Source organism: Nycticebus coucang, chromosome 6 (genome assembly GCF_027406575.1).
Source record: "Nycticebus coucang isolate mNycCou1 chromosome 6, mNycCou1.pri, whole genome shotgun sequence".
Classification (NCBI taxonomy): domain Eukaryota; kingdom Metazoa; phylum Chordata; class Mammalia; order Primates; family Lorisidae; genus Nycticebus; species Nycticebus coucang.
In genome coordinates this window covers 85,010,459-85,022,610 of record NC_069785.1, presented here as the reverse complement: position 1 = coordinate 85,022,610, position 12,152 = coordinate 85,010,459, and the positions used below count along the sequence as shown (strand labels likewise).

General features: G+C 40.0%; 1 non-coding gene across 1 annotated transcript; it reads right to left on the bottom strand.

The window, feature by feature from the left end:
• Positions 1–11,722: 11,722 nt before the first annotated feature.
• On the bottom strand, positions 11,723–11,829 carry LOC128589331 (U6 spliceosomal RNA). The gene has a single exon (XR_008380925.1). It is a non-coding gene; the product is annotated as a U6 spliceosomal RNA (small nuclear RNA).
• Between the last annotated feature and the right edge of the window lie 323 nt (positions 11,830–12,152).

Genomic DNA, 12,152 nt, shown 5'->3' with positions numbered 1-12,152 from the left:
ATCTTCTGAATACATATACCTGTGAAAGGTTGTACACAAGGGCAAACTCACACAAAACAGAGATGTGGACAGGGGGGCGCGGATGGCAGAGGGAGGGAGAGCATGAGGTGGGATCGCCCTAATGTGCACCTTGTGAGGGTGTATAACACGTTCCCTGGGTGAGGAGCTCCTCTACAAATGGAACGCACCCTGGAAGTGAGAACAACGTAACCTAAAAATTGTACCCTCATATTAATTTGAATAAAGTTTTAAAAAAAGATAAAGATATGCAGCATTAATTTTGGGATTACTATATATTGTCAAAAGCAAAAAAAGAATGTAAATTACTTTTTTCACTTAATCATAGTTATTTCCTGTCCCTCTAAAAGGACTTATTGGTCTATAAGCTTTTATTCATTCTTAAATATATAGATAAGTACAAAACATATACTATCAAATGTAAGTTATTACTATCATTAAGCTTTTATTGCTCTTGAACCTTCTACTGGCGTCAGTAATATTTATAATTGCACTGAACATTAACAGGATAAAGCCTGGTGAATGGCTGATTTCATTTTCACTTATGAATATGAGACTTACTAATCTCCACCATAAAAGTTCAATAATGAGAGCTCTTTTCAGAAATACATCACATGATGCTTAATGCTAACTGAAAAATAAATTGATTCAAAACAAAAAAATTATCAAATCACATGACAAAACTTCTGCTATTGAAAAAGACAGGACCAAGCTGGGTACGGTGGCCTGTAAGCCCAGCATTTTGGGAGGCTGAGGTGGGAGAATTATTTGAGAGTAGGAGTTCAAAACCAGCCTGGGCAACATAGTTAGACCCTGTCTCTACAAATTTTTTTTTAATTTGCTAGGTAGAGTAGCACCTGTAGTCCCAGCTACTTAGGAGCCTGCGGCAGGAAGACTGCTTGGAGAATGAGGTTATTGTCAGCTATGATCTCTGCACTCTAGTCTCAGTGATAGAGCAAGAATCTGTCTAATAATAATAATAATATAATAATAATACAAAAATAAACCCTAGGTGAAAAACCACTACTTTAGGCTTTAAAATAAAAATCCAAAAAAGGCTATTTACTTTCACTTACTACTTTCTACAGAAAATCAAATTCAAGGTCACCAACAACCTCTATGTTGCTGAATCCTATGGACACTTCCCAGTTTTTACTTCACCTGATTTCTCCACACCTTTGACCTGCTGACTTCCTCACCCTTCTGGAAATGCTCCACTCCTTGGCCCCTGAATCCCCCCGTCCACCAATCCCAGGGTCTCCTGACTCCTACCTGTCTCTTCTCAGTGTCATTTGCAAATTCTTCTTCTGTCCCTCCTACAAATACTGGTACACCTCAGGGTTTAACACATACCTCTGTTAACACTTTCTGCTGCAGAGTGAAATCTGCCACTCCTGTTTGTCATCTGTGAAAGCATTCATTTGCATTGAGCTCTTTATTGTCACATATTGGACACTGCCATTTGAATATTCCAACATGTTGGACTCAATTATTGCTCTTAGTATGTTCCTTGTCAGTGTGAAGATGATCACCTTATACTCAGATCAGAAACCCGAACATTATCTCAACCCATCGCTTTCCTCAATTTCATTTCCAAACTCACAGGTTTTGAGTCTCTAAAGCTTCCACCTGCGGTGCATCTTACAAGGGTATATGTGAAACTTAGTAAATGTAGAATGTAAATGTCTTAACACAATAACTGAGAAAGTGCCAGGAAGGCTATGTTAACCAGTGTGGTGAAAATGTGTCAAACGTCCATAAAACCAGTGTATGGTGCCCCATGATCGCATTAATGTACACAGCTATGATTTAATAAAATAAATAAATAAATAAATAAAGCTTCCTAAGCACATGCACTGCTCTCCCTTTCCTCTGTCACCCCTCTGCTCAGCCCTTATCATTTCCCCCCAGATTACTGCCAAGGGTCTCCCTCCTCCATTCCTGACTTTCTCCACCCAATTCTCTATACCCTACTCCCCAAATCATCTTCCTAAAGTACAAATCTGGCACATGAATTCCCTGCTGACACACCCTCAAGGCCCCACTCCCTCGTATGGTCCATGAGACCATGAAAGTCTGACAGGAGCTTTGTGCTCAGGCCCCCCACCTTCCATCTCCTCTCCGTCACACTAAACTTCTTCCAGTTATTAAAACTGCAATATCTCGGGCGGCGCCTGTGGCTCAAAGGGGTAGGGCGCTAGTCCCATATACCAGAGGTGGTGGGTTCAAACCCAGCCCTGGCCAAAAACTGCAAAAAAAAAAAAAAAAAACACACAAAAAAACTGCAGTATCTCTCTGTCCTCCAGGCCTTGCCATGTGCTGGTACCTCTTTCTAGAGCACCTCTCTCTTTCCTGAGCCCTCCATTTCACACCTGCAATTAAGCATCTGTGGGTGTGAAGATGAAACTTAGCTAAGAAGAAACTTTGCCCCTCTCGCCTGCTCCCCGGCACCCTTTACACAGCCAACTGCTGTTCACCAAAACTCTAGGACTGGGACTTATTCAATAACGTATCTTTGGTGTCTACTTTGGTAAATATTTATCAAATTGTTGGATATTTATCAATTGTTGGTGTTTACTCCCTTTCCCAACTTTCAGGTACATATTTTTCAGAACTGTTCCTGGGAGATGACTCATCCAGTAAGTGACAGAGGAGTCACTGCCCACTGTAAAGAGTGGGTGAGTCTACTAGAGACCCCACCTGAGGTGCTGGCTAGAGGCCTGTGAATGCCTCTCCACCGGCAGGCGCTGGGGCACAACTGGAAATGTGAGACTCAAGGTCTTGCTTGAAATTTTTGAGCTCTAACAGCTCAAAGTTACACTTTGTATATCAAAGTTACACAGTCATTGTGATGGGGTGCAATATTAAAACACTAACAGTCAGTAGAGAAACACCATCAAATTTATTTTCCTGTCTTCAAGAAAGGTAGATCACCAAGGTCCTCTTTAAAAATATCTGTCCAAATATCTCTCTCCAGAAGAATCTATGCTTCTGACTGCAGACCAGACCCAGATTGATTTTCTATGAGTTACGCCTTTCCTGACGGGCAGGCAGATGATCAGAGGTTGACTTTACTCTTGGTCAATTTTCAAACACAAACTCAGGAGTTAAGTCATAACTCAGGCTTTTACTAACACAGTGAACCTCAGGCTGAGGCCCTAATGTTCACCAAGGACAAAAGACATGACTTGTAAGATATTACTAACCATATCCTCTTCAGAAGTATGAAAGTGTAACTTTATAGGTAAAAGGCTCAGTTCTACAGTTAGAGAAATCCAGGTTCTAATCTCAGTTTACTATCTATATGATTTAGGGTAACTCAAACTCTCCAGGTATTAATTTCCATATGAATGGCAACTCTTTGACAGTGTTTCAAATAGAACAATTGAACTAATATACACAAAGAGTTTAACATAATGCCTGCTACAAATATTAGCTACCTTAATTAGCTATTCATCCTTCTCTCTTATATGTTTTCTAAATCAGGCAGAGATTACTGGAGTTAGCAAGGGCAGAGAGAACATCTCTCAGTTTTGTAAATTACGATGTTTGCATTAATTACTAGAGGATTACCCACCACAATAAGAGAACCAAACCACACTTCCATATTCCACTGGAGGGAATATGCAGTCCTCCTAGATGTCAAAACATTCATTTCATTATGATTCAAAGAGAAGAGAATGACCTGCCAAAACACCAACCACTAAGCTTCCCGCAACACGTGGATGTCTCTGACAGGTGTCTCCATTCCAAACACTGACCAGGCCAGCAGCAGCCGGAACAGATGGCCCAGCTGGCAACATAGGCCTTTTCATCCGCCTGCGGTTTCTCACAGGTGCTGGGAGAAGGCGAGATAACTCAGTGTTTTCTGATGTTTTGATAACCTTGACTGCTGTTCTTTCCCACAGGCCAATTTTATTTTGGACATATTTCTATTTTTTAATATTTGACAACTGAAGACACTGGTAGGAAAAATAAAAATGTTTTTCTGAAAACTGATCTCATACACACATAATCATACAGCTGGCTTCTTCCCAGCCATCATTAATTTCCTTTCCCTTGAGCCTTTTTTCTCACCTCCATATCAGTGTAACCGTCATCAAAATATCACAAAATCTGCTTGTAAGCATTTTTCACAAGCTGGGTTTAATACCGTAGTGTGTTTAAATAAGACATTTCCCCTTTTCTAAAATGAAAAAACTGCAAAAATATAATCATTCTTCCTCATGGTAGCCACGGCAGAGCCCACTTGCTCTTTGTCTGTGTAACTTCCAGATTAAAACAGATGGGCTGACTTAAGAAACAGGTAATTTTAACATCCACCTTCACAAGCAGAATGGTGGCATGGCACATTTAAGTAGAAAAGCTTACACGTTCTAGGTGTAATTTATTAGTAACTTTTCCTTAGAACTTGACAAAGGTTTAAAACCCAGAATAGAATTCTATACACAGAAAACATCTCTTTTTAAAGATATTTTAGCTATTCCTTTATTTTTGGCTCATTTGTGATATAGCTCATGAATAACTGCCATTATGAAGCTGTTCCTTTAAACGTGAGAAAACTAAGGCACCAATAATTATAGGTTGTGTATACCTAACGTTCCTTTCATTAGCTGGAATCCAGTGTAAGAGCCCCTCCCTTATCATCATCATCGTCATCGTCACCAGGTACAGTGGTCAGGAGCACAGCTGTGTTAAGTGGGACCTAGGTTCAAATTCCTGTTCCTGACCTTCCTAGCCCTATGACCTGGAACAAGTTGCTCAACTTCTCTGAGCTTCCATGTCTTCATCCAGGAACCCGATAAGCACTCCATAAGGTACTTCTTCTTATTTATCATTTACTTCTAACATAAATATAAAAGTATGCCAAGGCCTCTCCCATCTTAAACAAACTAATTCTCTCCAACTTCATTTAACTACTGTTTGTTTTTCCTCCCTTCCATTTCCTTAATTACTATTAAGTGCTCAATCCATTACAGTCTGGTTTCTGCTTCTACTAAAACTGGTCTGACGGTGGCCACCAACTACCACTTCTCTGCCAAATCTAGTGGATGTACTCATTCCTCGTCTTCCTTTACCTCACTAGAGAGAGCATTTGCCCCTGTTGGTCAGGTTGTCCTTGTTAAAACTCTCGTCTCCTGTAATTCACGTGATAACCCTCTCTCCTGATTTTCTTCCTACCTTCTTGAGCCTGCTCCTTCTGAATTCCTGAAAACTCCTCTTCCTCACCTCCTGAACTGTTGGCATCATCAATGGAGGCAGAAAAAGAGCTTTCGGCTCTTGTTGGCTCAACAAACATGACCCTTTGTGATCTGGCCCCTGCTTGCTCCTGTAGACTCGGTCTCTCCAATTAATCACATTTCTATTTCTGCCCCTCTCTCCCAGTCCTTTTATGCCATCGACCTACTTCCAAATCCCTGCATGCACCCATTGTATCCTGCTTCTCAGCCTTCCAAAAGACACGTCTTTTTCTTAGGTTCTCTCTCCTCCCTCCACATTTTCTCTGTATTTAGCCTTCAAAACTCAGCTCAAGCATCACCTTCTTCTCAAGCCGTCTCAACAGGGGCTGAAAAAGTCATCTTTAATATTCTACCCTCAGCTGAGGTTTCATAAATAGAGACAGGCTTCCCTATAGATCCCTGGCAAAATTACAGAATCATGAGGAAATAAAGAATTTTTATTGTTTTAAGTGGCCAAGTTTTGGGATGTTTGTTAGGCAGCAATAGATAGACAAAACACCCCAAACTCACTAGATTTTAAGTTCTTCAAAGGCAGACTCATGTTGCGTTGAATACTGTATTGAAAACAACACATTCTCTGGTTTATGAAGCCCCCATGAATGATTAGTCAACTAACCACCCAACCAACCAGTCAACTAATGAGCCAGTCCATCAGTCAAAGTGGTCTAAAGTTAGTCTTTTCCCTTTAATTTAATTAAATGTTTCCTTGAACGTGGAACCCAACAAAATGGGGAAAAGGGAGAGATAAGGAGAAGAATGAATGCTAAGTAAATTCATGTCCCTGGAGGGACTTACCGATCTAAAGTTCTAGCTCTGATCTGCTCTTATCACTACAGTCTCAGTTCTATTTCCTACTACATATTTCCATTGAAGTATGTCCCTCTCTCTTCTGCCAAACCTAAACTTTTTACAAACCTTTATACCAAAGTCCTATTTGATCTTTTTGGCTAGGTTACAATCATTGTTCATTCTTGAAATCTCAGTCATCTTTGATTTCTGCCTTCTTCTCCCTACAAATATATTCCACCTTATTATTAGTTCAGACCAATTTGCCTTGGTAATTTTGTTTTTTTTTTTTTTTTTTGGGCCAGGGCTGGGTTTTAACCCACCACCTCCAGTATATGGGGCCAGTGCCCTACTCCTTTGAGCCATAGGCACTGCCCTGCCTTGGTAAATTTTTTTTGATGATTCATCCTTTCCTTTAAACTCCTTCTTCCCTCATGCTAGTTTGGACTCACATTATCCCATTTCTGTATTAGTCAAATGTCTTATGATTAAAATGCTATATTGAGAGTCTTATAGTTACATTTCCAAGTCCTGATATGTCTAATTTGAAGCCTTTTTGTAGATGAAACATTTAATTTCAGGGCAAATAGGTTAAAGAAAATGGTAATTATTTCAATTGTCATTACTCTTTCCCAAAATAAATATTATTTGTAACAGTGAAAGGAAATCAGTTTTAAAAATGATATCCATGAAGTGACTAAACATTAGAACCTATTATTTGGCAAATCTTATTAATGAGCAGTGCCATAAGAATAGATGACAGATGATGACTCTAGTGAGGAAGCAATCTGAATTTGTTTTTGTTAGCCTGAAAGCCAACATGAAATAAATAGGCAAAAGAAAAGGGGACAAAACCCAAGCTGGAACCCCATCTCTTTTGTATACATCAGTTCAACTTTTGTTAATAGGATAGGGAATTCATTATTTATATCAAGAGGAAATGGACAAACATTTTATGCCTGATAAGATTTTTTTCTTTATGCGTCAAATTCTTTAAAGGATCCAACTGAAAGAAAGTCTTTATCATGGGAAGTTTGGAGAAAGGATTTATCCATATGCTAAATCTATCAAAGCTATTTCATGATTCTGTACCAGCTGAAGCTAACCCCAATTACCCTTTTTTCAATCAAGGGATTATCTTTCATGTACACATTAATGAACATCTTGATTTTAAGCAACAGTGAGTTATTTGGTTTGTGAGAACATGAAAGTCATCTTGATATTCAGAACAGAAAAAAAAAATTCATTCTAATTAAGTAAATCCCATAATGTTATAATCTTATCTAGGAAACAGCTACGAGATAAGAATAGCTGTTTGTAAACTAACAATTGAGTTAACATTTAAGGTCACCTAACCTTATCTATCCCTACTAAAATGTCCTATTTTTCAGTCATTGTAAGAATGTATCTTATCACCAATAATAATTCCATATCAAAAATGATTCTGCCTTCACAGCAGGTGCCACAAAGTATGTGTTTTTAGAAAGCTTCCACGCTTGAATTCATTTATTAGCAATCTAGTGGTGATTTACAGTGGACAAGAGGAAATTAAGAATAGGAACAAATGAACACATGTCGTAGGACAACATACAAATAAAGGCAAAACAATAACAAGGCCAAGGTGAGAACCAGTGCAAGGTGATTTTCCACTTCACACAAATGTTTTTATATCCAGATTACTACTGAGGGGTCTTTATTAAATTACAAAATACTTACTCCAAAATCTCTGCTTGTTCCCATCCTTGGGTCAATTTTGCCAATTTAATTTCCAAAGACAAAGCATGCCCACCTTGACAAAATGCAGTTGCTGAAAGGGAGTTTGGGGGAATGTGGAAACCACCTCCTCTTCCAAATTCAGTATTTGGCACTCCAGACAGCCTCATAAATTACACCAATCTTGGTGTTGGCCAATTAAGTTACACAGAAGTTAGAATTAGTTGAATACCCTGCAGTGGGTCTTAAGTGAGTCAAGGTGACCAGAGGAAAGTTGCCTAAATGGTATACAGAGTGAAGATGTCTGTTCCTGGTACAGTAAACAAGACCAAACCAAAAGATGAGTTGCAAGAGAGAGGAAATAAGGTGCTAACTCAAATACTGGCAACTGAAAGGAAAATTATGTAAGGGACATCCAAAATGCTGAAAAGCAAAAGAAAAATGAATGGTGAATGCAGAATATGATTGTCTTAACACAATAACTAAGAAAATGCCAGGAATGCTATGTTAACCAGTGTGATGAAAATGTGTCGAACTGTTTATAAAACCAGTGCATGGTGCCCCATGATTGCATTAATGTACACAGCTATGATCTAATACTAATAAAAATAATAATAATAAAATGGCAAAAGAAAATGCAAAAAAAAAGAAAAATTAATGGTGTAGCATGACCATGCTTTGTTGTCTACTCTGGCTGTGACAGATGGGATGGGAGGAAGGGACGGAGAACCGAGAGCTGGATGTTACATGAGTAAGAGGTTTCTGTGGTTAGACATGAGAACAACATAGTCTAGACAAGAAGGGCACTCGAGAATTGTCCCATGGAGAGAAGGGACTCTGCTTTTGCTCTAATTAAATTGTTTTGGTATGTTCATGGGTGTCACTGGTGGGAAGCAAGAAGAATGGCTGGATTTAATGAAGAAGCACCAGAATTGGGAAAGTTCTTCCATTTCCTTGCCTTTGCATTTGACATTTTCAGAGGAGTTCTGGGGAGAATGTGCTCATCTCTCATTACACATAGCCATAAAATGGCAAAGTAATAGGAACTAGTCCAGATGGTTCAGAGGAAAACTCTAACATGGATACACTGCGCTTCTTTTCTGCCAAAAGTTAGTGAAAAAACATTTACTCCCCTCAAATTGCTGGCATTTTCATTGCCTTATCCTGCCCCACAGAGGTTTTCTACTGCTTCAGATACCCCAGGACTCAAGAAGAGTTCTGAGCTCTTCTTCTGTTGTGGTCCCAAATCTCAAACTTTCTTCCCCCTATATAAAGTCTCGTGGCTCCCAAAATGACAGCTGGATCTGAGCTCTTCTATACTTGCTCTTTTAAGAAAAGATTATATAACCCGAGAACCTGGACTCAAATAAATATTTATCGGGTGAAGGTATGGAGAGACCCAGAGGGGAATCACAGAAATTGCTTTGCTCTCTCCACCTCACCAGATGTCTTCATTAGCCTCTTCTCTCAGATGGGGCTTGAGATTGGCCACCAAAAGCCATAGAAAATCCCAAAAGTGGAATCAGAAACTGCATTAGTGCTTATGTTTCCCTGATGTTATTATACTTAAAACAACATCTGCCATTTCCTAATCCCGCCTAATCATTTAACAAGTTTTTTAAAGACCATCTATTTAGCATCTTGCTACAGATACAGCCTCAAAGTGTGGTAAAGAAGACCCCCTGGCAGAGTGACTACTAGCCTACTGTTGGCCTTTGTAGAAAGCAGAAAGTTATCTCCCATAGGCAAAGCCACATGGTACCCCAACTTGGTGATCCTGGCAGACACAGTTCTGCACCAAAGCACGAGACCTGGTGAGCCAGCATGAGCCGGATGCCAGCCCCACTCCAGGAGGCTCTGTGTAAAGCACTAACTGCATGACTCTGCCCTCCCCCAGCCCTGCTCCCAGGCTCTGACCACTAGTAGCACATCTTTGCATGACTCCGACTGACCCTTCCTTATCAGTCTGGCTCTCTGGTCCTGGATCCCAGGAGCATCCCAACATCCTCACTCGGCCTGCTGGCCACTGCCCCCAACCTAAGACCTCAGCATGCTGAGGACTAATGAGTTACAGCTCCTTGTTCTGACCTTTTGTCATCCAGTTCTGCTTCTGACAAGAGAGAATACACAGAGGCCCAAACAGCCAATTATACAAACTTATGCTTATCAAAGCTGATAGCATCCAGAGCAGAGACACAGTTTACATTATCTTTTAACTATTCCAAGCACTGAGATCCCGGGCTGGTTTAGAATGTGAAAACAATCTATACTTCCTGTCATTTAAGTAAAACACTCTTGCTTTTCTGATGTCACACTTTTTGGAGGTGATGAGCTTTGCTGGCAGCTCTTGCGCTCTTTGGGAATGCTGGTAGCAAGATGATGGCCAATGCTACCACCGAGAGTGTTAACAGCAGAGGACTGAAGGCCAGAACACTTATTTCTCTTTGAGAATATTACCAACCACTTAATATGCAACTTATGAGCTAAAGTACACAACTCATAGAAAGTGTGAAAAGCTTTATGAAATTTTATACTTTTTAGAGTCCTGAGGGTTTAGCAGGCCTGGCATAGGCCACTGAAGGGCACCCTTCATATTTCAATCACTCTTGATAGAACCAGCTTAGACGGTGTCACAGGTTCCTTCAAAAGATGCTACATCCTTTCCAGGATTATCTCATTCCCTCCACTTGACAGAGACACATTATGGAGGGGGGGAGGGGGGCAGAGACACTGAGGCAACAACGGGGGATGACACTCTAAAGACCAGGAAGGACCGCCGAATGAGTTCAGTTTTCTGTAGTTATCTAAAAAGACCCAAATACTTCCTCATAGGAGAGAATAAGCAGCACCAACCCTAAAATCCTTGTTTAAAAGACTAGACTCTAGAAACATTTTCCCGGCCTCATCCAAGCAGGTAGACACAACACAGAAGTTGTGCCAGGTAAAAGCATGACCTTTCCAAAACTGACTTAGCTGGCACTGCGAGTGAGGATGTCTCTGGGTTCCGGCCACATAGTTACCCCCAATTCAATTCTCCTCCTGGCCCAGTGACCTTTTGGTCACGTCCTCCTCTCTTTGATGTTTCCTTGACTTCCTTCGTTCGGGCCCTTCCCATGGAGCCTCTGTGGTTTTTACAGTCTGCCTCTGGTTTTCCTCTCCTACATCCTTTATGTCTCCACCATTGACACTGCAGCTACTCCTGCTTTAAATCTGTCTAGGTGCTCAGGCCCTTGTTTTAATTGTTGGGGATTCATCGAGGGTAGGCACTCAGAACTTTTTAAAAATAATTTTCTTTCTAGTGCAGGGAGACTGTTATTTCTTTTCATTGCGACTGTGGCATGCTGTGTCCACTAAATGATAGGAGATATCTTTGGGATTCATGCCACAGCACCCTACTATGGGGAACACAAATGCCCTTTAGATACACGTCGTCAAGCTCACTATGTACACGTAGAGAATTAAAACCTGCAGAACATGAGGTGACCCTAGATATACAAGTGAGAAAACAAGTCCTATTGTTTGAAGCCTTTGAAATTTTGCACATATATATGATAGTACCGACTTACTTCCGAACAAACTCAAAGGGTGAAAGGCAGATGAAAAACATTTACTGAGAACATGTTGTACCTTGGTAGGTTTTCCTCTATCATTTCATCCAGTTCCCACCACACCACGTAAGTATTAGGGAATTTGGGTAACATTTTTGAAGACCACAACCAGTTCTGCTCAGGTCTGAGTCTTTAGCTAAACAATTCTATAGGGCTAACACATCTGTAATATGTTGTAGCTTATGATTCATAATATATTTCATACATTTGAAAGAGCAATTACAGAGAGCATAACATCTAATTCAATCATTTAAAATATAATTTATAATACACTTGATGGCATATTTTTTATTTTAAAATATACTTTTACAGTATTTCTTATTTTAACATAGACTTCATAATATGCTTTTTTTTTTTTTAAATATGGAACGCTTCACAAATTTGCGTGTCATCCTTGCGCAGGGGCCATGCTAATCTTCTCTGTATCATTTCAATTTTAGTATATGTGCTGCCGAAGTGAGCACCATAATATGCTTTTATAGTATACTTTTAATTTTTAAATATAGTTTAAAAACTTTTTTTCTATGTTATAATCTGATGAAGACTTACAACTATAGTCTTTCACCTCAAGCTGCCACTTCTATGGCCACATCTCAACGTGCTGTCATAAGTTTTCTCTGCAACACGCTGTAAACATAGGCCTGGCAAATCACAGTGGCTCTCGCCTATAATCCCGGCATTCTATGGGCCAAGGCAGGAGAAGCCCTTGAATTCAGAAGTTTGAGAACATCCCGAGCAAGTGAAAGATCCCGCCTCTACTAAAAATTAAAAAAGTTAGCTGAGCTTT